The sequence below is a fragment of the Platichthys flesus genome, chromosome 7 (assembly GCF_949316205.1).
Source record: "Platichthys flesus chromosome 7, fPlaFle2.1, whole genome shotgun sequence".
Classification (NCBI taxonomy): Eukaryota; Metazoa; Chordata; class Actinopteri; order Pleuronectiformes; family Pleuronectidae; genus Platichthys; species Platichthys flesus.
The window spans coordinates 19,921,053-19,948,496 of record NC_084951.1 but is presented as its reverse complement, the minus strand read 5'-3'; the positions used below and the strand labels follow the sequence as shown (position 1 = coordinate 19,948,496).

Below are 27,444 nucleotides of genomic sequence, written 5' to 3'. Positions count from 1 at the left end.
TGGTGCGGCTCCGGCTCAGGGGAAAGATCTAGGAATTTTTGTTTCATATTATTAGATGCCTGTATTGCAAATCTGAAACATCTCTTTCTAGTTCAGATGTGTTTCTCCAATGTACGCGATGTGGGCGACATTTAAAAACGGGACCTTTAATATTCTTCTAATCAGGATTCTAATAATAATTATCTGCCTGTGACATCTACAAAGACGAACCTGGCAGCCTTTTGAAGTAGAACAAGAGGATTTGGATATTTATCAGATTATAGTTTTGCTTTGACAAAACAAAATAGATTAAGCTGATATGTGATATGTGCTGCCTCCCAGGGCTACACTACGGATCGAATTTGGTGGTTCATCTCGTTCCACACTAATCAACTGATGTAATCAATTTTACGGGACAACAGATGGAGGAACTCTGGCATCGTCCTCTTCACCTCCATCAGTTTCCTGATGAAAATGGCTCTCAGATGCGCCGGCCTGCACAGTCTGGACTGACATCCAGTAACACTGCCAGGCACGAAAAACAGGGAAGCACACTGATTAATCCTGAGGTCAAAAGGCAGATGATATTTCAGCCATTTGGTGATTTTAGGAACATTTCCACAGTTTCACAGCGACACTACAAAGCAATGTGGGCAGGAGTGAAGTGGTCACCTACTGCTACATTAACAGTGGTGTGTCACGACAGCTCAAAATGTCAACCCCTGGCCTTTCCCCCCTCCCCTGCTGAACTCACAGTCATCGCCTATCAATAATAAACAGAGATTGAAACACACACACACACAAAATATTGCCTTCACACACACAAACACCTCTCAGTCCTCAAACATTCTCAGCATTCCCATAGTCTCAGCCTCAGTTGTGTAAGAATCGTCTTCTTTATATCCTTAGGTAGTATCAGGCAGGTCACATACTCAAAGTAATTGATCCTCGACTGTCTCTAGAATTGCTGTGGAATCCACCTGGCCCAGTCCCCCCACGGGCGTTGGCATGGCAACCGAGGTCATAAAGAAATCATCGACCGAGACTCGAGTCTGGGCAGGATCTCATCATAGCCCCGCAGCCCTACAGCTCAGGGCCAGGCTCACGCTCTGTTGCCACACCTGTATGAAGAGGTGACAAACACGCTCCTGCAGAGAGGACACAAACTTACATTAGACAGGCATCGACTCGCTCGTCTCTCTCTTGTCTCCTCGATGAATCGTTAATGCCTCTGCTCGAGACAGACGGCTCCCTCTGAAACTTCCCCAATGCATCTCACAAGATCTCCATCACACAGGTGACGGAGGCAGAACGATCTCACTCAGCAAAGGAGCGAGTGAGCCGAGCACAGTAACCTCCTGTACGGGAGCCTGTTGCCATGGAGTCAGGTAACATGTGCCCAACACTCTCTGATATACATCCATGAGAGGAATGAGTAACAGCTGCATGGCAATCAAGCAACGGGCTCAACAGGAAATATCCTATTCGTTGAGCTAAGTGTACGAAATAGATGCAGGAGATGAGAGCTAAATGTGTGAGTCTGTGTGTGTGTGTGTTTGTGTTGAATATAATGGATTTCTAGCAAGTTCACTGCTCTTCATTCTGCCATCTTGTTTCTTAATCCCAATGTGTACAGAAGGGGAGCAGTGTGTGTTTGTGTGTGTGTGTGTGTGTGAGTGTGTGCATGGAAAATCATTATCAAGGACTCACTCGTGAAAGCAGTCGATACACTGTTAGAAGTCTTCTACTGTTAGAGGGGACGAATCGTATTCCTCTCCCTTCTTATTTCAACGACACAGCTGCTCAGTAACTGATCGGATCTGATTGGCCGCTGATACGCCCTCAAATTCAGAATTACATAACCCTTCATTTCAATAACAAACAAGTGCTCTTGTAGCACCAATCACCTCATAATCCATTTATGAGGATTAAATTCTTACTGCGGCTTATTTGGATCAGGACTAACAAGAAATTAATTGAAAGGGGTTGACTCTATAGGAATAAAGCTCAGTGGCTCAGCTGGCAGAACAGACTGGGAATCGCTCGGAGTGGGTGACAATACTGTTGATATAATTGGGAACATAACACGCACTCAAATTTGGCCGTCTGCATTACTCATGCGCTGCTGTCATCAATAGCTGGAAGGACGTTATTTTCATGTGCAGAAGCTGTGCACCCCAAAGGTACAAACAGATAAAGGAAAATGGTTACTTCAAACCACAGACTCACACACACACACACACTCTCACACGCTACTGTTCACGTCCCTGATGTGCTAATTGCTGGAGGTGTGTTCCTGAAACCCAAAGAACGACTCTCTTACCTACAGATGTACAAAATTTCACAAGGACCTGAAAAGCTGCAATTAAAGGGTGACACATTCCTGCTCCTCTCCCACTGTGTGTGGGATGGCCTGAAATAGAATTGCAGGGTTTCAACAGGCGAATCGCGCGCTCCGCCGCTGCACGGGCAGCCAACCTGCGTCTCAGCGAGGGGGGGGGAAACAGATACTGGCTGCACTCGTAAGCCTACCCGATCTTTGTGGGAATTTCCCCACCTGATTTGACAGACAGTCGTGATCAGGTATGATGACAGGGGAGGCTGTGCACAGGGCAGTGGGCTGCAACGGGAGTGTGACTCTATAATGGCATCACAAACACACACACACACAAACACACACACACAAACACACACACACACACACACACACACACACACAAACACACACACACAAACACACGAACCAGAGTGTATCAGCTTGCAGACTGAGCCCATGACCTTTGTGAGTGCAGCTGGCAGGGCAGTGGTGGATGCTCTTCCTCGGCTGCTGCTGCTGCCGATTCACGAACTGAGGCTAATTCCTGTTGTGAGATGCCATTTAAATAACTTGCCCGTGGGTGTAAATCTTTAATATGGGACCATTATTATCCCACAGTGGCTTGTGCTTGTGGGGGTGGGCTGGTATGGGCGGGTTTTGGTGAGAGAGTAACATGCGTGCCACATCCATACAGGGGTTTAATTATTTGTCTGTGCATGTGCGTATACATGTAAATGTGCCTTGTGTGTGTGTGTGTGTGTGTTTGAGAGAGAGAGAGAGAGAAAGCAGGATAAGAGAAAGAGTCTGTTGCTATGCGTTTGGTTTTTTGTGCATGTCCTCCCACTGGTCTCCTCACATGAAGCATCACAGCAGAAAGGAGTTGAACACGTATACACTGTAGCTGTGCCATTTCCCGGTGATCAACAACACTTGAGCAATAACAGCCCTGAGAGCTTCTGCACAGTATTAGAACTCGGTCATATTCCTGCATCGTCTCAATGCTGCGAGGGACAAGGGCTTGAACCCCCTTAAATTGCCTGTTGTTTGGCAAGATTGTTCCATTACTCCAACGGATTCCAGGGTTACAGCGCCAGGGAAGTCATCGCCACGTTTTATCCGTTGAATCAAAGCACTATGCTATTTATCAGCCTATCCTCCAGTGATGGGTTCTACTATATGGGTTATTGTGTAACTTTTTAGTTATATAATGGATTAAAAACTAGGTTCAAACTGGTTTCCTCCTTTCTCTTACACACTGTAAATAAAGTAAAATTTAGGGTTGGCAGAAAGAAACCATCAAACAATATTTCTAGTCTTACGCTCTAAGTTCTCAAAAATGTTAATATAAAATATTTCAGTGGGTGGGAATCCATCCACTAACAATTTTAGGAGGTGGTTGATCAAGAACGCCAGTAGGTGATGCTAGTTTTCTGAACAAATCATTGGAGAGGAAGAGCAGCAGTCAAACAATAAAAGCTTTGCTAGAATGGTGGAGAATGGCAATTCATGTTTGTTTCATGTTAAATGTGAAACATCTTCCAATCCCTTCATATCTATCTGATGTTTTCACCTCTGTGGGCATTTAGGTCACATGTTTTAAGAGCATGATTTATTAACCAAGTCTTTTTCCATTGCACTTTGTTGCATTTTATTTTTATCAAAAACCCTTTATATAATTTTTTTACCAAAACAAGCATAAAACCTTATCCAAGAGTTTTCCTTGTTTTAATTCCCTGCAGTTCTACTCACAAGACATTTCTTTTACAACCTGACAACACAATGGTTGTGTTAGGTTTAGACACAAAAACAACTTGGTTAGATAATGGTTTTGGTTAATATGAGTTCTTAGTTATGGTGAGCTAAAAGATAGGAATTTGGACTAAATGTACTGCTTCTTTAAGGCTTTTACATGCAGTACTTGCAGTACAATATCTATTTGTAGGAGAGCCGCCACTTGGCTGCTCCACTGGAATTAATAAATCTAGTGCTTCGTTCTGCCAAAAAACGTGCTCCCTCTGAACATATCTCAACCAGTGAGTATGAATCGTGTGAAATGCATCGGAGTTGCAGTGTAGTTGTACACAAGCTTAATTTCTAGGAGACAGGTTTGCTTCTTTGATGGTTTCATGTGTAACATGAACATGAGCTAATTTAATTTTGGAACATTTAAAAAAGTAATCAGGTTTCTTCCTTTGGCAAGTTTAATTGCATCAGCGTTGTTATGCAACCTACAGCTATGCTCATGGGTTTTGTCCAGCCAATAGCACACACATGAAACACCAGTCTCCTCCTGTGATAAATTATTTAAAGGCCACTTATTTGGGGCTGAGCAGAGAAATCCTCTCTCTTATCTGACATCTATGATCAGAATTTGGCTTGGCACTATGTTAATTTCACAATCCCAGCACTCTCGCCAGTGTTATGAATCCCAATATATTTCCATAATCTCCCTTTTACTGGCAGCGCAGGAACCACAAACGTTTTGTTTTTAAACCAACGCAGATGGGATGACAAATGTGTGGATGCTGCCATATGGGAAGCATTTACTGCTCCCCATGCATGTGTAAAATATGAAGAAAGAGATGAAGAAAGAGATGTCTTTTGGTGTTCAGTCTGGATGATCTTCTGGACTCCTCCGTCAGGTAGCAGTAAAGTATTAGTGTAGCACTGTATAAGGAGCGATTGTCTTCTTAAATATTCACATTATATATTCTGAGAAACAGCAGATGGACCCGGAAGGATTGAATCGGGAGGAATGTTGATTTAAATATTGTGCCGTGGAAAAAATCCTGCAAATCAAGAAAGTGATTGTCTAGTGGGAAATCAACAACCTGCAACATCTGTTTAAGTGCTGGGTTTAAAGAAAAGGAATCAATACCTACTATGTAGAGTTTGGTACCAGCCCAAATTCAAAAGAGTGGCGAGGGTATAGCCAGCGAAGGAATGATTCACTTGACATCCTTCATCATTGTTGCTCCCCTTTTTTTGTCTGAAAAGCTGTGGTTTTGTGCCGTGACAAATCAACAATGGACAAGTAATGACTCATGCGAGAGTCGTTCCAAAGCGAACAAAGCAATATAAATTGACTCTGACAGTTTAAAAGATGCAGATGATGAGATGGGACACATCGATCAAATCTCAGCGGATTAGGTCAAAGCCTGACAAAGACTTTAAAAAGAACAAATCTGTGTGTGTGACGGTGTGAAGCTGCCGTGTATGGCAAGCCGATTGAGTATTTATTCCATATCCTTGATATCAAGTTTTAGTCCCCTCCACTAGTTCGGTCATTGTCAGCACTAGTTGGACATTTGGTCGCACTAGTTCGGCATTTTACTGAACTAGTTGAACAAAAAATCGTACTAGTCACTCTGTTTCAGCAACTAGTGGCACTTTTGTTCAACTAGTTAAACAGAAACCTTACTAGTAACACTGTATGCCGCACTAGTAGAGCCAAAGTCTCTACTAGTGGGCTTTTTGCTGCACTAGTGGCCCTTTGGACCGAACTAGTAATGCTGAAAGTGTTACTAGCTTACTAGTGAGCTGTAAAAGCTCTGACATGTAAGCTAGTCAAACATGGATTCAGCTTACTAGTAAACTAGTGTTTTTTTTTACCCTACTAGTTTACTAGTACACATTTTGCACCTTACTAGTTTGCTAGTAAGGTCAAAATAGGCTTTTTACTAGTAAACTAGTGTTTTTTTTGGCTGCACTAGTTTACTAGTGTGCATTTGGGCTCCCACTAGTTTACTAGTGCAAAAAATTGGAGGCCACTAGTTTACTAGTAAGCTGAATCCATGTTTGACTAGCTTACATGTCAGAGCTTTTACAGCTCACTAGTAAGCTAGTAACACTTTCAGCATTACTATTTCGGTCCAAAGGGCCACTAGTGCAGCAAAAAGCCCACTAGTAGAGACTTTGGCTCTACTAGTGCGGCATACAGTGTTACTAGTAAGGTTTCTGTTTAACTAGTTGAACAAAAGTGCCACTAGTTGCTGAAAAAGAGTGACTAGTAAGATTTTTTGTTCAACTAGTTCAGTAAAATACCGAACTAGTGCGACCAAATGTCCAACTAGTGCTGACAGTGACCAAACTAGTGGAGGGGACTGAAACTTGATATCAAGGATATGGAATAAATACTCAATCGGCTTGCCATACTGTGTGTGGGTGTGTGTGTGTTCCCACTGAATTTGTAAATCTGTGAATTGCTTACTCCTCCATGACTGGAAAACAGGAATGACACGCTGAGAGGAAAATTATATTCGCCGACTGCCGGTAAGAGTATGATTACATACAGACAGGTGGGCGCTGACATTATCTCTAACAGAGGCTGTATTTTTACTGGCCTCTGATCCCAGCCCCAGTGCGATGAGATGAAAAGTTCAGTGAGATAAACACCAGATTGTCTTTGTGGATGAATGAAGAATACAGTCGCTCATAATGGGCACGTTTAGACTATGCAAAAAGTGCAAGAAAAAAAGGTCAGTGTTGGTCTGTGTGCAGAGGTGATCAGTTACCATTAGCCAAAAGCTGTTCAGCTAACAGCTCCGAGCTGTAGACATTATCAAAAAACACGATTAACTAATGAGAAAGAATCTGATGGCCATTAGCAGTGAGTCTGTGCAACTGAAGGGCAACAGCAAGATGTCGCCTCTAAATGGGTTAGAGCACAGCACCAGAGACCAGTACTGTGTGTGTGTGTGTGTGTGTGTGTGTGTGTGTGTGTGTGTAGTGAGCCAGGATGGGATAAGAGGAACAATTATGAGACCCTCTCATTTAGCGATAAGAGCTACGACTGAGCCTGAAAAAGAAATAAACATTTTAGGCGGCTTAATAGAGGGCAGATAATCGAATCCGATTGGGTAAAAGAGCAGAGACGGTGTGTGAGATGGAGATTATGTAGAGCAACATAAAAAGGATGAGAGATGACAATGGAGGTGAGGAGACAAGGGGTCTGGGGTGGGGAGTTTCTGTTCCTGACTGAAATACAAATGAAGAAAAGATTTATTAAAGTGCTGCTTCAAAGCTGTCAAACTGTCTGGAGTTTACCCTTGATAGGACTTTAAAGGATAGTTAATAAAAACCTTCATATCTCGTCTTATAGATGTTTAATCTAATTACAAATATTACTTCATAACCTGAGGGAGAGATGTCAATATCTGACACTTCAGGAATGATATTGTTAAAAAGAAAGATTAAAGTTCTCGTCTGCAAATGCTTTTATAGCTGAAGTAATTCCCCGAAGAATTGAAGACACAATCATCTAAATAAGACAACTCATATGTGGAGGTATAATAAAATATCCTTAAGCTAATTAGCCTCTAACTGTTTTGATTTTTTAACAATCAAGCTCTCCAAAGGCAATGAATGTAGTGTAGCATCTGTTCAGCGAAGCCTATACGGCTACACACAAACTGAAGAGCTCTGTATATGTTGTTGGATTAACAAGCACCATTAAATCATGCTTGTTATAAGAGTAAGAGGTACTTAGCTCCAAAACCATTATTGGATGATTTAGGGCTTGCCTGAGCAACGCACGGCGCAGGCCATGCATGACACTGTGAGCCCAGGAGAACGGGGGAACATCCCGCTGTTGGTAAAAATCATTAGCTCAAACCTCAAATTCAATTACCTCCTTGGTACTGGATCTCCCCTGATGGTCCTCCAGAGAGTTTCACCACCAAAATAGCTTCCATAACTCCCCCACTTTCGTAAGTTCCCTCCGTAGGATGAAAGAGCCGGCATCAGATTCTGCCATCGACAGAAACCACAACAATTTGAAAACACTAAGAGAAACCACTCGGGGAGCCAGTGGGGAACGAAGGAAATAAACAAATACAAGAACATGCAGGGGGGTATTGGTCTGTTTTGCCACTGGTATGAGTGACCACACAGCTGGAGGGGGCGCACACAGAAACATGTCTCAGGTTTTCATGCATTGGTCGCCACTGCAAATTAAACCCACAGCAAATGGGGGAAAGTACGCAGAACCTTTACTTGAGTAAAACTTTTCCAATACGAAGAAGTATAATCAGCAAAATGAAGGAAAGTATTGGTAGAAGGTTTTACTTCCTCTGCAGTAAATGCTTCCATGCGTCATGAGATGAATCTGAGGAGTTATTTAGTTGATTAAAGGTGTCAGGATTTGAGAAACTAATTACTCTTACTATTTTAATAGGAAAACATTGGATAATTTGATCTTTATGGGTTTAAAATGTTTATTTAGATGAATTCAGCCATTTTGCGATTCAATGTTATTTTTTATGTGCAAAATCTGAAACTAGTGGTCAAATAACGTATTCAAGCAATTCAAAAAAATTGAAATTCTCATGTAAAGTACAAGTACCTCAAAGTCGTACAAGTAGGCTACTTAAGGGCGTTTTCACACCTACCTTGTTTGGTCCAGACCTTCCGACTTTTCAGTTTAGTTCAACCCAAATAACAGGTGTAAAAAATGTCTTAGAACATGGTCCGGACCAACAGACCAAAATCAAAGAGGAGGTCTCCATTCAAAGCACTTAGATTTCAATAGCTGAATCGACAATACAGCTCTAATCGACTGTAATCAACAGTCTGTACTTTACAGACTTTTAGGTGTGAAAACCCGTAGTGAATGTACTTTCCACTGCTGGACTGTAAGTGCCTGAGTCCGTTACATCGTCTTTACAGAGAAAAAGAACAAAGCAGAATACAAGTGAAGAGCAAAGACCATGTGTCTAACACACAGAGAGAAATAAAGTGAGAGTGGGAGAGGCGGTAAAGGGAGTGTGGAGGACGTGAACACCATTCTATACTCCTGGCTTCAGGGGAGCCCTGAGGGAGCAGCTGAGCCCTGCAGTGTCGGTACGCCATGAGCTGAGACGAGCGGATTAACAGTGATGTGATTCTGCTTGATGAGGGGGGAGATGGAGCCAGGTGGTGCAGTAACACACAGATAATCTTTTGGTTAGGAGTATTTGTGTATGTGTGTCGTTTTGTTTTTACAAAGGAGGTGTAATGGTTAACAGTTGTTTAGAGTGACGCAGAGTTCAAATGAGAAAACAAAGAACTTCGATCTGTGATGAAATGATTCCACTGCAGCCTCTTGGGAAAAGAAGATGTAGTGGAACACACACACACACAGTCACACACAGATTGTTGACTTTTTCTACACCCTCTCCAGGGTGCAGTGCTGCTTTTACATCTACACACATAACATAATTTGCCTTGTTAGAAAATCCTAAATTAAATCAACTTGAATTATGAGTGTCTCTCACTATTTCTTTAGCAAAGCTCTTGGGATGGCAGCGTTGGTTAGTCAGTCAGAACACAACTCTGGGCTGATTACATTATACCCAGGCTTTCATGGTCACTAAAAAAGGTTTCTGAATAATTTTTGGTAATTCTCTGACTTTTCATCTGGCACCACCATCAGGACAAAACTTTAAATTGTGCCGTGTGACCAATTAGGCTACTGTCCTTTACATTTCGTACCGTCTATGGAGAACTATTGACTTTAAACTATTGATAAGGGGCAAGGGAACTGCAGCTTCCAATTTGTTGGGATTTGGGCTTATGGTACAGTACATTCAGAATCATACAATTTGAATAAAAGGGCGACCAGTGCTCTGTAGCAGCAGCAGCTAGGAATCAGCATAATAGGTGACGCCGTTAATCACAACAACAGCACGTTCACAGCAACATCCACTGAGTCTCGTGTTCGGGATTCTGCGTTCAGAGTCAAGCTCCACTGAACAGCTGTTTGTGCAGCAGTGGTGGCGAGGCATCAGATTTCTGTGGACCGAGTCCTGCTGGTCTTTGTTTGTCCGCGGCTCAATTAATGCACTTTTACATTTTCAGAAAGTAAAGCCTCAACCAGCATCACCCCAGGTCAAACAAACAGCACATTTCAAACAGCTCCGTTTAGAACGGACCCGGCACTAATTTAGCGAATTTAAGCACAGTAGACTTATGCTGCTCCCTAAATCACTAAAACAAAATCATGAAGGCACTGAAAATTTAGACTTAACTACGCTGTTAATTTATTACAGCAATAGCATCAGCAGTGAATAGCCACTTGAAAGCCACTGGTTTACCTTCCTCCTCTTGTGGAGCCATTTAATTTGTATTATTCATTCATCATCTGGATGGAAATGAACTCCTCCACTCAATGCAAATAGTTCATTCATTGCATCACATTATCGGCCCTACCATCCCGATCGTAAACTGTTTTTTTATTCCAAGATGGAAAACGTATTCAGCTATGGGACGAAAATACACTTTACATTGTCTTCATGCATTGTGAACTTTATTAGTTAAACGTATAGAGTTTGTACTGCAGATGGAGTCATGAAACAGATGTAGCTGTGAAAACAATACATCGGAGATTTTTTTTTTTTTTGATTTGAAAAGAAATTATGTTCATACTATAATGCAAGACAAAACCATTTATTCTACTGTGAAAACACAAACCTTCATTTATAGCAGTGTAATCCCCGATTCATGAAGGGTAAAGTCCCTGGGAGCAGTTTGTTGAAAACTGAGTCGGTACTAGTTTGTATCTTATTTTCACATCCATCACGTCAACCTAAAAGAAACAATGCACCCATAAATCTACAGAGACCCTTTACAATATCATCATATTACTAAGCCCTAACAAATCAATGGGAAACTAGAAGGGTGCTTAAACAGCGTACACCTCTGCCAAGGCTCATACCCTATTTCGCCATGTAAAATAAATTTAAAAAACATGCTTGTTTATTTAGATCAGTTACAGAATGTGAGGAGTATTTGCAGTCAGTCCAGAAGTTTTTGCGTAAGTCAGCAGAAAAACAACCAGACAAACAATCGTGCATGGAAACAACCTCCTCGACGAAGGTAACAGGCCTTTACACCAACGTTTACTATGTATAGATACTGTTGTATACTGTTAACCGAAATTGCATCACTTCAGATGACACTTGACTGAGCACATCCTATTTGACAGATGCACATTTAGTTGGTTCCTCCATCCTGTCATGTCTTTCCTGTTATCTTGATGCGGGGAGAGGATGAGGCGTCGGAGAGAGAGAAGTGAAGAGCTGATGGTTTGTACTTTGGTACTTTGATCAGAAGAGCAGAGGAGTGCTTGGTTTTTACATATCAATGAAAATGGATGAAGTCAAATCTCATTGCGAGTGCATTTATAATCGGAACGCATACATTTCTAACATTGTCTGATTAAGTTTGGCATTTTATGTGCATCAGTGACTCTTTGCATGTGAAACTATGCTTCCTTGCATCCACTTTGTGTGTATGTGTATGTGTTTGCACGCGTGCATGTGTGTGCATGTGCCAGTACACACATTTTGGTTTCACAGGCCCAGTAATGATGCCATTAGTATGAGGCTGGAGTGAGCACTGAACCTCAGGGCACAGCAGCACCACAGACGATTCCCCTGGAGTTAACTTTCCTCATATTCATCATTCGTCAGTGAGGCCGAACCAACACACCATAATCAACACCAGCAACAGCAGCAGCACTTACATCATGCTGTCACTCTCCCCTGGCAATAATCCATACACCTAAACTATGGCTGCAGCCTCTGTTTCTCTTTTGCTTTGAAAGTTTTAATTTATCAAAACTGTCGTTCTCTGACTAAGCAAAAATGGGATATTGTTTTCCTGGGGAAGCTGTTCATAAGTCAGAGACTGGGTTGAAACTGCCGGGAAGCACAGAGCCTCGGTGCCAATGAAACGTGTGCTGTGTGCCATGTGCCGTGATGAATCCCATTTAATCCCCAACCTTTTACGGATCTCCGTTCCTCCTTGTTGTCCTCTCTTCTCCCAGTTCACCTCTTTTATCCTTGAGTCTGGGGGCCATTTTGAAGCAGACCCCTCACAACTGTAGAAAGGGCTGTCCAATAAGAGAGCAGGGGAGCAGATGGCAGCGAGAACGGCTCCAGATGGGAATTATTGGCCAGAACAGTGAGGTTAGTGCAGAAACACCCCGACACTAAGTGCAGAGGAATCTTTAAAGAACCATAGTGAGTCAGGACGCTGCTGTTGATGAGTCCTGAATAATGTCGCGGACAAGACCGCGCTTTGGGAACAATTACAGAACTCTGCTTTGGTGGAGTCACAGGGGTCTCAGTATTATTACTACGATAATATTTAATGAGCAAGTTAATGATTGGCTTAGTCTAAAATAATTCAGGGGCTTTAATATGACACTTGGGAGAACATTAGTCATCAGGCAGCAGGCAGCTGCAGGGAATCATCCAGGATCCACTTCAAGAGAAGCGGGATTGAGCTAAGGGATGGTTGAAGGCTAAATATTCACCTTTCGTTTCACGCTTGAAATCAAATCACACCGTCTGCACCTCAAATATTATACAGAGCATGACTCATCGGATTAACTCTCAGTGTATTTTAGATTTTCCTGTAAGCATCTGGGCGGATTATCAAAGAAGATATCTGTATTAATTCCTCGTAGCAACGTGTTAAGACATTCGACTTGCCCGCTTCAGCAGAAACAGCTCAGTAAAGAGACAGGGCCACCTTGTTGGAGAAATCTATCTTGGTGGCATCATGATTGACAGCTGAGACTGATTGGTCAAGCGCTTGAATCAGCGGGACCTCGCCACTGTGCCTCAATCCGGTGACAAATTAACAAAATGGCAGTGTGCGTATCAGTGATATTTTTACCTCATTTCTGGATAATGAAAGGAACGGGAGACATAGGAATAGAATCAGAAAACATTAACAGACCTATCATAGCTATCTATAGTAACACAGGCTATTGTCAATGATGCTGCGGTTTGCTTTTTGTGCCTTTATATTATCCTCGTAGCTCAGGTTGATACAAACCAATGGTCTGTGTCATTGAAGAATCGTATTTTGACTCCTTACAGTAGATCGTTAAGAAGACAGTTTTATTTTGTCCATTCTGACTTTTCAATCGTTCTCTATGATGTAGGTTTAATCGTCCTTTTAATTAGCTTCTAAAAACAAACCAGTTTGTTTTATCTTCTAGCACCTGAAGCAGTGTGACGGTGAGGTAGGGGGGCAGGACTCTCTCCCATCTCAGGGGGAGGGGGGCAGATTATTGGAGCCCAGGGTCCCAGCAAGGGAAGGTCTTTCAAAACCCTTGTAAGCAAAAGTCTGCTTTTATTTGCAAATTTGAAATTTTTGAATTGTAAGTAAACCATGTTTTTGCTACTATCTCCAAATTTGAATATTTCTTAAATGAGAAACAATGAAAATGTTTGTGTTTTAGCATCACATTACATTACATAACATTGTTTCTCAAATAACTGAGTTATAATTTAACATCAATAATCACAGTTTGGTAACAATCCTGTCTTTTCAGTTTTAATAGCACGGCCAAATTTAAGTTATATTTGATAATGCAAAAAGCTTTTGTAGTGCGACAGACTGGTTGAGGAATTGTTCAAAAATATACATCAAATATAACATCAAAAATGATTCAATGAAATACTATTTTATTGAGATTTGAATCAACCATCATCACAATTGCAATCTTTTCTGGGCCAATGCAAATATTTCCCAAAAATCTGAATAATCCCTGTCAATGAAGACAATCTGCAGCTATTTAAATCTGAAGCCAAGTGTTGGTGGATTACTCTTTTATAAACTTACCATTGGACTGAAGTTCAACAAGTAAGGCTGCTGTCTGTCACGGTTGCATCATCTGTGAACTCCTCCGCACAAATTATACCTCGCATTGTCAAGATTAGAATAGAAAATTACGTCTTCTGTGACCCTGACATATCACTGACGCCCTCCTGATCTCAATGTCCCACCTGGGGCGTCCAGTGCTGCAGTGGACCGCCAGGTACCTGGGACGATCAGTGTCTTTAACATTAGCAGGGTGAGCGCTCAGGTCTCAGCACATGGTGTCATTCTGAACGTCCCACTCTCTCAACCTAAAGATTCTTTGCTGCTAAAAGCTGCTTCAGTGTTTTCATCCATGTTGAGCTCTAGATGACAGTGTGTGTGCTCTTTGTTCTGGCTGTGTCTCGTGATGGGTCTGCAGTGTGCTGTGTGAGTCTCGGGCTGCGTCACCGCTGACTGTAATGGCTGAACACTGCAGGGAGGAAAAACTACTGCAGCCTGCATATATTTATATCCTTTTTTTCCCCTCAAAAACAAGACAGAGAACACGTCATCTGAGACATTTAATCAGATAACATGAGTGTCATGAGCAAATACTTTATATTCATATCAATAAGAGTCACTGGACCCTGCTCTTGTCCCCGTATGGTGACAAGAGCAGGGTAACAGTGAAGAGTCAAATTAAATTAAATGCGAATAACTTTTCTCAACAGCTAATTATTCAGTGATTGTGAACTGTAGAAAGACTGCCACTCTGTGATCATTAATGTTTTTCTATGATTAACATAAAAAAGCCAATCACTGAATTTCAAGGGGGCAGAGCTGGTCCCCATTATAACCTCCTGAGTGAATACAAAAATCCCTTTTTTAATTGAATCAGGCACAGTGGGACGGGCTCATGGGGTCCTGCTTGGATTTGCCGCGGTGGGTTACAGGTTTTATTTCCTGTCCATTTACTGTACAAACTATCACCATGGCAACCGGACCTAACCTAAAAATTCAACAAAATAGATTTAGAAAAAAATACAGGAAAACAAAATAACTCCCCCACTTCTTAGGGTTTCATCTGTAATTACAAGAGCAGATCTTTTATCTGCTGCTCACTGGGCTTTTTTTTTTTGAGTGGGAGGGCTAGCTTAATACACGGGTAGGAAGGGGGTAATTTATCAACCATTTTTCTTTCGGTTCCATCTGTTCATTCCAGTTCTGCACCCCATCACCCTCATTCTGCTTCATCAACCGAACATAAGAGAAAGGTCATACTATATCTATTATTAAACGACTCAGTCATGGTGTATTTATACATTATTAATCACCTCAGTGTGACTCCAATCTGAGTGTCATGTATGTATCAGCACAAAGAAGTCCGCAATCTCTCCAGAGCAACACAACATCGGAATCATTAAATACGTCCTCACAGATTCAGCAAAGTGAGCCTTTAAATAAACGAGGGGCGGTGAGGAGGCTGCCTGGGATCACGCTATTGTTAGAAGAGAAAACTGAAACATGAATGGCAACGCAACTCTAAATACCAAACATGTCCTCGGAGGGAACTGAACAAGCCGCCTTTTGTGCAAGTTGATACGATTGTATAACATCTTACTGAGCCACCTGAACTGTCAGCATATCAGGACCATAAAAGCAGCACAGAAGCAGAAATGTACTGTGAACGCGCCGCATGGGGCAGAGCAGCTCGAGCTCGGAGACACCCGCCCACCCTTCCTGAATCAGCCGTTTCTGTGGCGACCAGAGTGGAGGGGGGTGGAGGGAGGCGCTCGGTGAAAGTGAAGAGACAAACATTTGAAAGCCGGTGGGAGGGATATGAAGACATGAAGGGTAGGATGGATGGATGGATGGATGGATGGATGGATGGATTGATGGATGGATGGATGGATGGATGGATGGGGGGGACAGATATTTTTGAAGGATGGGGGAGGAAGGGGTGTGGAATGGTCAGTGGGGAGCTGATTCCTCAACATCACAGTCAGTGACAGGTTGACAGTCGCAGGGCAAACAAATGCCAGCGTCCAGCGTGTGAGACGAAACACTGAGGGGATTTTTCACTCTCGGTGGCAGCGCAGTTCATGGTCATGGCTCAGGGGTTTAAACCATCCAGACGCTGACACTGTGGCTCTGTGAAATCTCACTCAGCCATATGGTCCCATTCAAAGCCTCGTCTTCCCCCTGCCCTCTGTGTTCGCAAATCATAAAGGCTTGGAGTGAGTCACGGCAGATGAAGGCTTTCTTCTCCAGCGAACTTCAAAAGAAGGCGAAGTTCATTCAACAGGTTGTGCGCTGGGAGGAAGCAATTCTGGACCAACCTGCTGATTCCCTGAGGTGAACACTCATGAGCTGCCATTACACACAAATTACATCACTGCATTCGACAGCACAAGCGACAAGTGTTACGTACTAACATGGAGGAGAGGCAGCTCAGCTCTGACATGTTTTTGATTGTTAGACAGATTTATATAAAATATGAGTAGCCCTTTGTTAACACGATGTAAACACTAAATAAATATGACGATTTAAAACTGTGACATCACTTGAAGCCCTCCTGTCAAAAACAACACATGAGGAACAAAACAAACCCTTTAATAATTCAGCTTCATATTAACAGCACGTTGTACTTTTGCTCATACTGCAGGAAAACAAGAGCCACACATGATGTCGCTCATTAGATCTTTGCTTGATTAAATTATGTAATGGACTCGATTTTCCCATCAATGCCACAACAAGTGGGGATGAATGCAGGACACGTCTTGCGCAGTTGAGACAAAAGCCTCATGCTGACTCAAGAATAACAGTGAAAATCTGAAATGTAAACACCTTCAGTTGGCAATAAACTACACGCACACCCACACACACACACACACATACACGCACACGCACACACACACATCCAATGAACCGAAATAAATGCACAATCTGCATTCCATCAAACACACACACTCTGTCTGAAGCGCAACATCTGCGATGACACAGGTTTTTCTTTTTTTCTGTTTCTAAACAAGACGGAGATAAGAGAAGCAGAGCTCCAACTGTTCCCACTCCACCCACTTTCTCGCTCAGGGGGCACATGGATTAACACATGGGGATGAAATCAGGTTCGCTCTTATGAGCAGCAACGCCCCCCCACCCCACCCCACCCCGCCCCCAGTCGGCAATCATAAAATACACAAGCCCTCACAATAAAACTCACCTGCCTGCAATACATGTAAAAGCACGCCCACCTGTCACATCAAAACGCACACACACACACACGCTAGTAACGGATTCGCCCGGTTTATGGAAGAAAACTTTCAGCAATGCACGTCGATGTCATTAGTGAAATTTAAAATGATGATCATTCTTAATTGTTTAGTCAAACTGGGTCTACACTGCTGGGAGTATTTCATCATGAGGCTGAGGACACTCACCTCAGTCTGTGCGGCTGGTGTCAGGCTCCGGGTGTGCGAGGATGCTCAGGCAGAAGATGACTGGGCTCACACTGGACACATACCATAGGACGGACGGGCTCTGCTCTGCACAGCTCACAGCGCTCTCCTCCTCGCTCCAAGTCTCAGAGACAAACAGCAGCTCTGCCTCCGCTGCCTCTCCCACTCTGCCTTTCACACTTACTGTAGCAGCAACAGAGGGAAGGCTGGGGGCTGCAGACTCAGTGATCAGCACAAGACTCTCTCTCTCTCTCTCTCTCTCTCTCTCTCTCTCCTCCAGGCTCAGTGTCTCTCCTCAAGTGTGGCTACAGGCAACCATGGCTGAGGAACGAGCAGAAAAACAGCGAGCAAGTGAACAGGGATGAAGTTCACTCCTTTTGTGTGTATTTATGTTGGGTGTTTTCGTGGGAAAAAAACAACAGCAGCGTGCTCTGACAACAACAATGCACACAAGCATACAAGCAGTGGGAGAAGAGCTTTACTCCCACCTCCTGCTCCCCCTTTTCACCACCACCTACCCACTCACCCACCATCTCCTTGCCAGCCCCACACCAGCCTGTTAAAATGAGTCATCAGCTGTCAGCCAATGGTACGTCGGCACACAGCCTCCGATTAGAATAACAGGAGTATTTATGCTCTCCTGTTTTGAGAAAATGAAAATGAAATGGAGAAGTGTCTGCGAGGACTTGACACACTTTGCTCTTGATGGTGAAGATCGAAGCATTGAAGACAATTCTACCCTTTAGTCGTTTACATAATTTCTAGCTCACAGAGCATACAGCATAAAGATAATGTATGGCTTCAACATACAGCATTAATCACTGCATTGCTTGCGTGGTGTGACTCACTGGGGTTTAAGATTCATTTTATCAAGGCTGCGCATTTGAGTACGATGACGTCTGATCCTGGTAACTTTCCTGGGAAAAGGAAGGTTAATGACTCAAATAGAGCACAAAGTCACTGAACTACTGCTGCAATGTACTACACACTGATGAATAAGAGTAAGAACTCCAGATTAGGAATGGTGTGGCAACAGATACGTCAGAATAAGCTGCATATCATCGACATCACCTCACACCCATACTGGACGCATAGCTTAATTTTTAATTAGGGTTATTACTTAAAAAGGTTGACATGCTCCGAAAACTCATCACTTTCCTCAAACTGTCCACTGCTGCAGCTCCTCTCTTCAGCCTCTGTTTGAAATGACTGGTCTGAGCGCCTGTCTCTTTAAAAAAAAAACTCCCAACAAAGCCAAACCTGCTCTCATTGGCCTGCTGGCCAACTAGTAAGTGTAAGAAATGTCACTCTCGTTTTATCTGGGTTTGTTCGGCAGCGTGCCTGAAAACCACTTTAGGGAGGTTGTGATGTTCCATGAAAGCAGGATAACACCGGAAGTACCATCGGGACCACTGAAGAGGTAATTGAGAAGATTCAGTGTTTTCTGTTGGGGAGAAAAGCTGCTTTTATTACGGACTTTTTAAAATTCATGTAGAAAAAAACAGAGGAGTACAGCATAACTGAAAAAAGCTCAAAAATGTTACCGTAATGCACCAAGTAACTGACACACATGGCTCGAGAACATGCCGTCACGATTGCCTCAGACACACGCACAAATTATTATTGATAAATTTAAAAAAATGATTTAAGCAAGTAACATTAACAGACTGGTAGAGATTATTCAAACACATAAACAAAGGATATTGTATATATTTACAGTAGCAGTTAATACAGCCTCAAGCTGGGATTGGGAGCAGGATACAGAGAGATGCTAAATTCACTATATGGATAGATGGAAATGTCTATATTTGCTTTTTTGTTTTCTATTTTTGTGTTTTTCTCCGCTGCATCTTTTGCTTGACAGTTGAAACTTTCTACAGGCCTGTCAACACTATCTTGTGACTTGACAAAGTGTTACTTGAGGCAGTTTATCAGATTTTGCACAGCTCCCACCGGTGCCACAAACGGCTTTACACAACTTTTCTCACATATGGAGCAGTACTCGCCAACAATGCCTGTAAACACAATTTGACGTGAAAAATAGGTGGAGATGGCTCTCACGGGCCCCTGTAAGAATTTGAGTGAGGCGCCAACCCAGTTTCTGTCTGACCTCCTGAGAACATAAACAAAACAAGAGTATAAACATCAACATAACTTCAGTGAGACCGCTGAAACTCAACCCTGTCACCTCAGAACCATTTATCACAACCCTCTGGGGACCTGTTCGGATTTATGTAAGGGTCATGCTCCACAAGACACGGTCAAATTGGTTGTAAAGGAGAAATTATTCATGATTATATCATTTAAAATCTGCAAAAGCAAGTATTAAGATAATCAACAGTCCACATGCCAAAATAAATGGGTTGTTTCCGAGGGTTACACTGGTAATGAATTTTGAAGAGCATTTATGGTCAAGACAAGATTTAATTTGGTCTCAGTTTCAAAGAGGATCAGATAAGATGTGGGACATCTGTGAAGTGTGGAGCACATAATGCAATAAAGGTAACTCAATAACTGTCACCAGAAATTGTTAGCAACTGTAGATCTAAAACCGTGATGGTCAACTGCAGGGTTCACACATCCGAATGTATTTCCGTCATCTCCGGTCTAGCAGGGGAAATGGTTAGAGCCAAAGGGTGTGAAGACGGGGATATAAAAGGGTAAATGAAGGAACAGTGATGTAAAAGAGATCAATAGCTGTTCATCTCACAGCAGAACAAAAGATAAAGAAGCATGCGAGGACATGCAGCATCCTTTTTAAAGCTATTTCCTCTCAAAAATGTCTTTCTACATGGCTGGGAGTTTAGTCTTTGCCTTCAGATGATAGCAATAGAACATCCTCTGCTTCACTGATTCCCAACATGTTGTTATTTCTCCTCAAATTTTCAATATCGGCAGAAAAAAATAACCTCGATGGAAACAAAATTAATTTATCTTGGCTTTATATTCAACATGATTAATTACAGTCTTCATTAGACAGTTAACCGAAAGTATATGAAAAATTAGTATCAACATCAAAATGTAATTATGTACTAGATGTAAAAACACTTAGACTGCAGTTTAGTATTCCATGTAAGTAATATATATTATAATATATAATGTTATTTTCCAGTTTGTAGTGTCGTGTAGAGTGTGTAGTTTTATAAGTGTCCAGATACTTCACCAAATTCAGTTTAGACCGAAACACAATCCTTAACAAAAGCTTCACATGCTCAGACAATCCGCTCTCTCAGTTAATAAAGACCGACGTTGCACCGACATCCGTCTGAACTTGCCCCTGGTTCCAAGAAATGAATGTCTTGAGGTGTCGATCTCATTTGTATGTTTCCAGCTCTCGGGACATATTTCACATTGGGTGCTTTTATTCTGAGAGACCTTTAGTCAAAACACCCCACCGCTCTTTCTCTTCGTTGTATGGACTTATATAAGAATAAGCAGCTGGATCCAAATGAGAACGCTGGATAATTTGACAAGCACACAAATTTATATGTGACATTTACAGCAGAGACTTGGAAATATCAGCCGGGGATATAAAGACATTACCACTTGACAGGCTAAAGGAGTAATGTTTTTTATAACATTTAACTGAACAGCTACTTGGCACTTTGAGGACGACTTCATAATTCCTCCCAAATATTTCCAACTAAAAAAGTTACGATGTTATAATACAAATGTAAATACCCATGTATTAATATGCAGTATTTGGAATAAAGTATTTGACAATTTTATTTTTAGTATAGTGAACACGATGCACGACAGGATGTATGACTACAGTTCAAACCAGGAAGCCTTGGCCTTTTACCACTGTTATGCACAATTATGTATTCATTAGTGGCCTTTGTACACCTACAATTGCATCGTATTCAGTCAATTAGCTGGGCTACCTCAGAGTCTGATCACACGCGTCTCTGAACACATTATGTGACCATTTATCATGGGATCCTGTTACCCTTCTGTGTGAATGACACGATGTGAAAGGATTTCAGTGATTACTTTGTGTGAAAAAGAGGTGTTGAAAAGAAGGGGCAGAGATACTGAGTACCAGGTGAAGTGGACAAAAAGGTGAGAGGCAAAAATCAAATCAGATCAAATCTGATGCCAGAGAGATTATTGTGACCAGGGTGGGTTTATATCTGAACCCCATGAGGGACTTTTCTCTGTCTCTGTGTGTCTCTTTTTACTATACAGCTCACTCACTCAGCTCCCTTGAGAACATCCCAATCTGACACAAGCACATTGATGTTAAACGCTCTGAGCAGGGGGGGCAAGCGCTGTCCTGCAGTGCTCTATCTCAGTAACTGAGCATTGTCTTTGCTCTGGGGGACGGTGAGTGAGACACAGGGGGGGAGGTTAATCTCCTCCATCACTGTTGCTGTGTCAGGGGATGACAAAGGTGACAGGCCCGAACTCCCAACTCTGTTCTTTCAAAGGAGTGTAACTAAGTGTATGAGGGAGTGGTTGCATGGGTGCATGTTAAAATACTTTTTGTTTGAAGATTGTTGTTGGAGCGACGCCTGCAGTGAGCTTGTTCAGGCAGCCATCTCGAGCTGCGCTACTCCAATCGTGTGACATACATCATGTGACATACATCCCTCTCCATAACCGTCTATAATTCACACCCACCTTAGCAAGTGGTCTATATAAGGAGAGAGAAATTTCCCATTATCCCCTCTGCTCGCACTGCTGCCGCATGATTGCTTACCAGTTGCTTCAGCCCCTCCCCCACCCTAGCCTCCACCTGTAGGCTCCAACGGGGGTTACAAGTATTTGCTCATCACTCCCATCATTCATGTGTAATCATATGGGGGAGTGATTAAGTTGGAGCTTAGACGCCAAACACTAAACCTGTTCTACTGCTGCAATAAACGTTTGAACGTGAGTTGTCTGACTGAAAGTTCATTTCAAGCAGTTCTTATTACACTGGTGTATGTTCACTTTCCCAGTAAATTTGGATTCAATCAGTTATTTGATGATATATAATTGGGTGAAATATCATGATCGACAGCTGAGACTGACTGGTCCAGTGCGTGTGTGTGTGTCGGCAAGACTTCCATTCAACTGCTTCACATCATGATCACTACTGCGCACACTCCAAATGTCATCAAAAGCATAACAGGAGGAAGTGGAGATGTGTCATTCATGTCTATATTCGGTCCATGATTCAGACCCTCTGCTGTGGCGTTAAAATTCTGGTCTCAGATGCATCCTGCTTGCTTTGAGTTTTCTTGAGATTTTGATCGGAGTCCACCTGTCAGTATGACCTCAAGCACAATGTACAGGGCCCAAAGCTGGTGTCAATGTGGTGTAAATACAATGTGATCTCTGTGGTGGAATTAATACGTTACATCCTGCCTCATGTCGGCTGCACCATTCCACACTTGAACACTCTTTCTGTGTTGTTGTGAACACGTCTGAGTGGAGAATCTCCTGCTGCATCGGTTATGTGTGGAAGGAAGCTGCTTGAGAAAGTCCAGACCCAATTCTGCAGACATCCTCCAGAGTTCACGTCTGTAAACTGCTCCAGACTTAAACCCCAGAGAACATTTGTGGAAAGCCTGAAGCTTCTGGAGGGTTTTTACTCACAGTACTGAATTAAGGATCTGAATACTATCTCCTTCTTTAATAAATTAGGGATAGTTTCTATGAACATTTTCACTTTATCGTGGATCTCCGAGTATGGACTAATGGGGAAATGAATGAAAGCATGGATACCCTCAGATGACACTGTATGTGCTGTATTTAGGAGATTGCTGCATCCGCAGGTATAACTCCGCTCCACAGTGAGGAGAGTATTTGCTCTTTAATAGTCCAATGTCCCGCTGGACAGGGTGAACCGTGTGACTGGGGCGATCAGGTCAATGGAGAAGGGAAATAATAAGGATGACAGTGATGTGTTGCCTCTATCAGAGTCTGTGTCATCCTGCTTGCCCTTTGAGTCAAGCACATCAGGCTTCTACAGCCTGATAAGCAGGACTCTCATTCCTCACTGTCACTCGGACAAGGAGGCCTGACACCCAGACTCTCACCAAACCAGAGGCCCAATCACAAAACAAAACAGGCAGTCACTACATTTAAACAAAAACACGGCTCAATGATTAATGAGAAGCAGGCCATTTGAGGGGTTTCTCATTTTGTCTTGACTGTAATCGCTCTCTCCCCTCCCTTATATTGCCCTCCACCTGAGCGTTGTCATCCCCATGGATAAAATAATTTGGTTGTACTGAAAGCTACAGAGCCTGATTACATTAGAAGGCTGATTTAATAGGGATTCATTTTGCTTATGACAATAAGAGATACGAAAAAAGATATTCAAACTTTGGAGTCTGCATTTTTTCATATTTGACCAAGTTAAATATATTAGCTCTATTTGTAATTTTTTTGTATAATGCTATTAATGATCATTTCTTTTTGTCAAAATTATTGTTATTTATGGAGCAGCCATACATAGCTGACTGAAATGTGATGTAGCCTTCAGCATTGAAATCACTATGCGCAAACTAGCATCAGACTGTTTTATGTGGTTTGGTAAAGCCGCTTGTTTTAAGACTACACTCTGGCTTCTGAAAAAGGGGCTTGAAAAGATATTTCTAAGATAAAAGGCCCTACTTGTCTTGTATTTAATGTTATCATTAGTTAATCTATCAAAACAAATCCCGCCACAGTCTTAAATAGATTTGACAATTCAGGACCTGATAATTTTTTTTATGACATGTTAGGTGATAATATAAATCGCAGACATGACTATGCTAAACAGGGATAAGGATTTTGATTAGATTATCATCTTAGTTTGGTGCAAAAAGCTACATCCATATTACTACGTTCTTTCATTTTGAAATCGGTTTTCAATAAGTTTTCCAACTAAAAACAATCTCTCTCCACTCCTGCGATTTGGCCTTGAGTCACTTTTAGATCTTTTTCTGAAAACGCAAATCATATGACCACTCAAGCACACTGGGCAAGCATGTGCCGGTGTACTGTAAGAAGGAAGGATTTTCTCAAATAATAGATTCACGCTACACTGTTAGCCAAGGCTAATGGCATGACATGTGACAGGAGAATCGGCGAAGTCTACGTTATGACCCAAAAGTCCTAATCAGCTAATTATTTAGATTCGGACCCAATGATGTCGCTGTTACTGGAAACTTAAGGTGCCACAAATCCATCATCAACCATTTTGCTGGAAACCACAAAAGTCAACATCATTTGGGGGCCGTGTGGCCTAGGGGGAAGAGTGGTCGTTATCCAACAAGAAGGTTGCCGTTTCAATCCCCACTCTTCCCCATCTGCATGCCGAAGTGTCCTTGGCAAGATACTGAACCCCTAAATGGCCCCTCATATATGTTGAGTGTAGTAATTGTGAGTCGCTTTAGACAAAAAAGCATCAGCCAAATGACATGTAATGTAATGTAATGATGGAGGAGAAATCAGGATATCACCATAAGTCTAACTGGTCGAATTTAAGTGATATAGAGTTACACTGTCTCACAGTGATGACAACATCTGGTTTTACCCATGAGTAACTTGTTTTTCTCACCCAGCATAAAAACAGAAAGTCAATTATGGCACAATGTGTTGTAGCTGCTGGGTTCATGCAATCCACAAACCCTGAAAAAGATATTCCCTCTCTGTAACTGCTACTATTCAGCTGAGACCAAATACAATTCACACTACTGTTCAAAGGTGGATGGATCTGCCATCCGCTTCGCAGAAAACATGACGCACACAAACATGAAAAAGGCTTATTTCCTATGGGTGAAAACACATTTCGCTGTAGACGCGTGGCCTGAGACACACACTGTGTTCGCTTTGATCGGCTTCGCTTTTTATAGGTGACCTTCCACATCTTAACAAACATCACCATTTCCTGTATTTCATGCCACCAAAGTGTGACTATTTACAGGCAAACCAGGACTTTGATGGAGTGATTATGTCCCAGAGTCCCTTTTCCAATTAGCATACCTGCTTTTAGCTTAGACAGGTCTGTGTTTTTCTCCTCAAAATACAATCTCAACCTCTTCCCTGAAATGTACGTTGACAAAACTGCCTGTTAAATGTTAAGCTCTTTGAAATCCAGTTGGAGATGTTCATTTTTCCGGTCTATCTAATATTCATTTCTCTTTATGTTTTTATTAGATGTAGTGAGCATACGTGGAAACTGATGCCATCAATTTAATCTTTACACCCAGACTTCAGAGATGTGACTATTCAGTGATTAAGGTTGCTGTTGATGTCAAGATTACGATTTTATCCCTTTATTCTGCATGTTTAAGTCAAGAGAAATATAATTTTTTACTATTTTAAACATTGTTGCAGTTGTCTGGCGCTGAACTGGTTAATGCTCGGTTCTTACTACTCTCGCTTAAGACCACTAAGAGCTTTTAGGAGATGAGCCATTGATTCCCTCGTGGCTCAATGCACAACTGCACTGCCACAATACAGGAGGAGGGGAGTCACGTAGCAAAGATAATCCACTTTCATGGTCCGGAAAAAGCATTTGGATTCCAACATACAATTCGAAAAGAAGATTTTGGTAGCATTAGATGTCTGTTTGTGCTAGAACCCTGCATGAAAAGTGCATCAACACAACTAAAAACTAATACATAGCCACCCAGAGACATGCTTTCTTCCTCTTCCTCTATAACTATTATTCACTCTCAATGCCTGTTCAACATCCATGTCCTTCACACTTCGATTTCATGTCCACCTGTTCCTTTTAAAACCCCCGACTGAGAAACAACCCTCCTTCAGATGGACTTAAAATGTCCTAAAGGAGGTGATGTCAACAGATATCTTGTTTACCATGTTACCGTCCTTTATCACAGCTCCCTGGGAACTGAGCAGTCAACAAAACAGAAAACGAGGCTGAAAGACAGGCACAGCGCGAGCCATGCAGGCACATCCACATTCGAATGGACACAATACTTTGCAGGAGCACTCTGGGTGAAAATACAGCTAAGGATGAGATACAAGAGTGTGGTAAATTACATACAAAGCACCCGAGAAGGGGTTCAAACTCGGCCATGCTGTAGCTTTATTGTCCTCAGCTGCATTTAGTAGTTGTTTTTGTGAGGCTTTTTATGGGAAAAAGGGAAAGATAAAATCAAAATGAATAGCACAGGGATGACAGGCAAGGTTCTGGCTGGTTTGTCTTTAAGAAGCTATCCCTGCTTCATGCTGTGCTGCTTTCCATCCGTCACAATTCAACTAAACCTGTCTGACTGCAAAAATCCTTTACCTAAACTCCTCAGCCACACAGCATATGATCTCCCTTTGCATATTACACCACGACATTATACCGTATCAACGGTGTGGAGCCCTGAGCGCAAACCCCTGCGGATCTGCCACATCCACTTTGGCCACAAGTAATTTGATAAGACACATAATGACAGCATGTTCAATAGATGAGATGGGAGCCACATGGGCAGCGTGTGCAGCCGCCCCACTAACCCCACCTGTTGCAATGTTTTTTCAGGATGCCACCATCACCAGACACAAACATGGGGCTCAGAGATGTTCCCTCCACCTGTCCTCCTTGCCCACAAATTCACTCATCTAATAAAAACAGAACTACAAAGACCCAACTTTGAACCATAAATGCAAAAATTCCACCAAAAAAAAAAAGGAATCACACAGGCACTGACTATAAACGTGTAAGTGATGCTGTGCAAAGCCTCAGTGCTGCAAAGTACAGCGAGAGGAGAATCATGTCTGGTGATCAGATTGCTGATTCAATCATACAGCGATTTGTTCCGCGAGGGCAGTAAATCACCTTTTATTGGGGCTGATATGCAGCATGTGTTCAGAGACTGCAGCTCCAAACAATCCAATACACCCATAGCACCATATTGAATTTAAGAAAACATCCCATATACATTTGAGCGCTCAATATATCCTGTGTTTTCTAATAATCTATTTTCAGCTCTAAAACAAATGAAGAATGCTGAGCTGATAAAAAACCATGAAACTAAATGTGGATATGTTTTCTACGCTGCACTGTATTAAAGGATGCAGCACATAAAGGTAAACAGATCAGGATAATGATCTCCATACGAGGACTTATGAAACTCTTACCATTTGCATTTCTATTTCTGTCCACTCTCCGGCATGTCTCCCCGTCAT

The 27,444-nt window shown here is 42.2% G+C and overlaps 1 protein-coding gene across 1 annotated transcript in view; it reads right to left on the bottom strand.

The window, feature by feature from the left end:
- LOC133956514 (prickle-like protein 2) overlaps window positions 1–17,640 on the bottom strand; it is a 37,077-nt gene extending 19,437 nt beyond the window's left edge. The window contains exon 1 of the mRNA XM_062391632.1: window positions 17,308–17,640. The gene's annotated coding sequence lies outside the window, so the exon portion shown is untranslated. The remainder of the gene's footprint in view (window positions 1–17,307) is intronic.
- Between the last annotated feature and the right edge of the window lie 9,804 nt (window positions 17,641–27,444).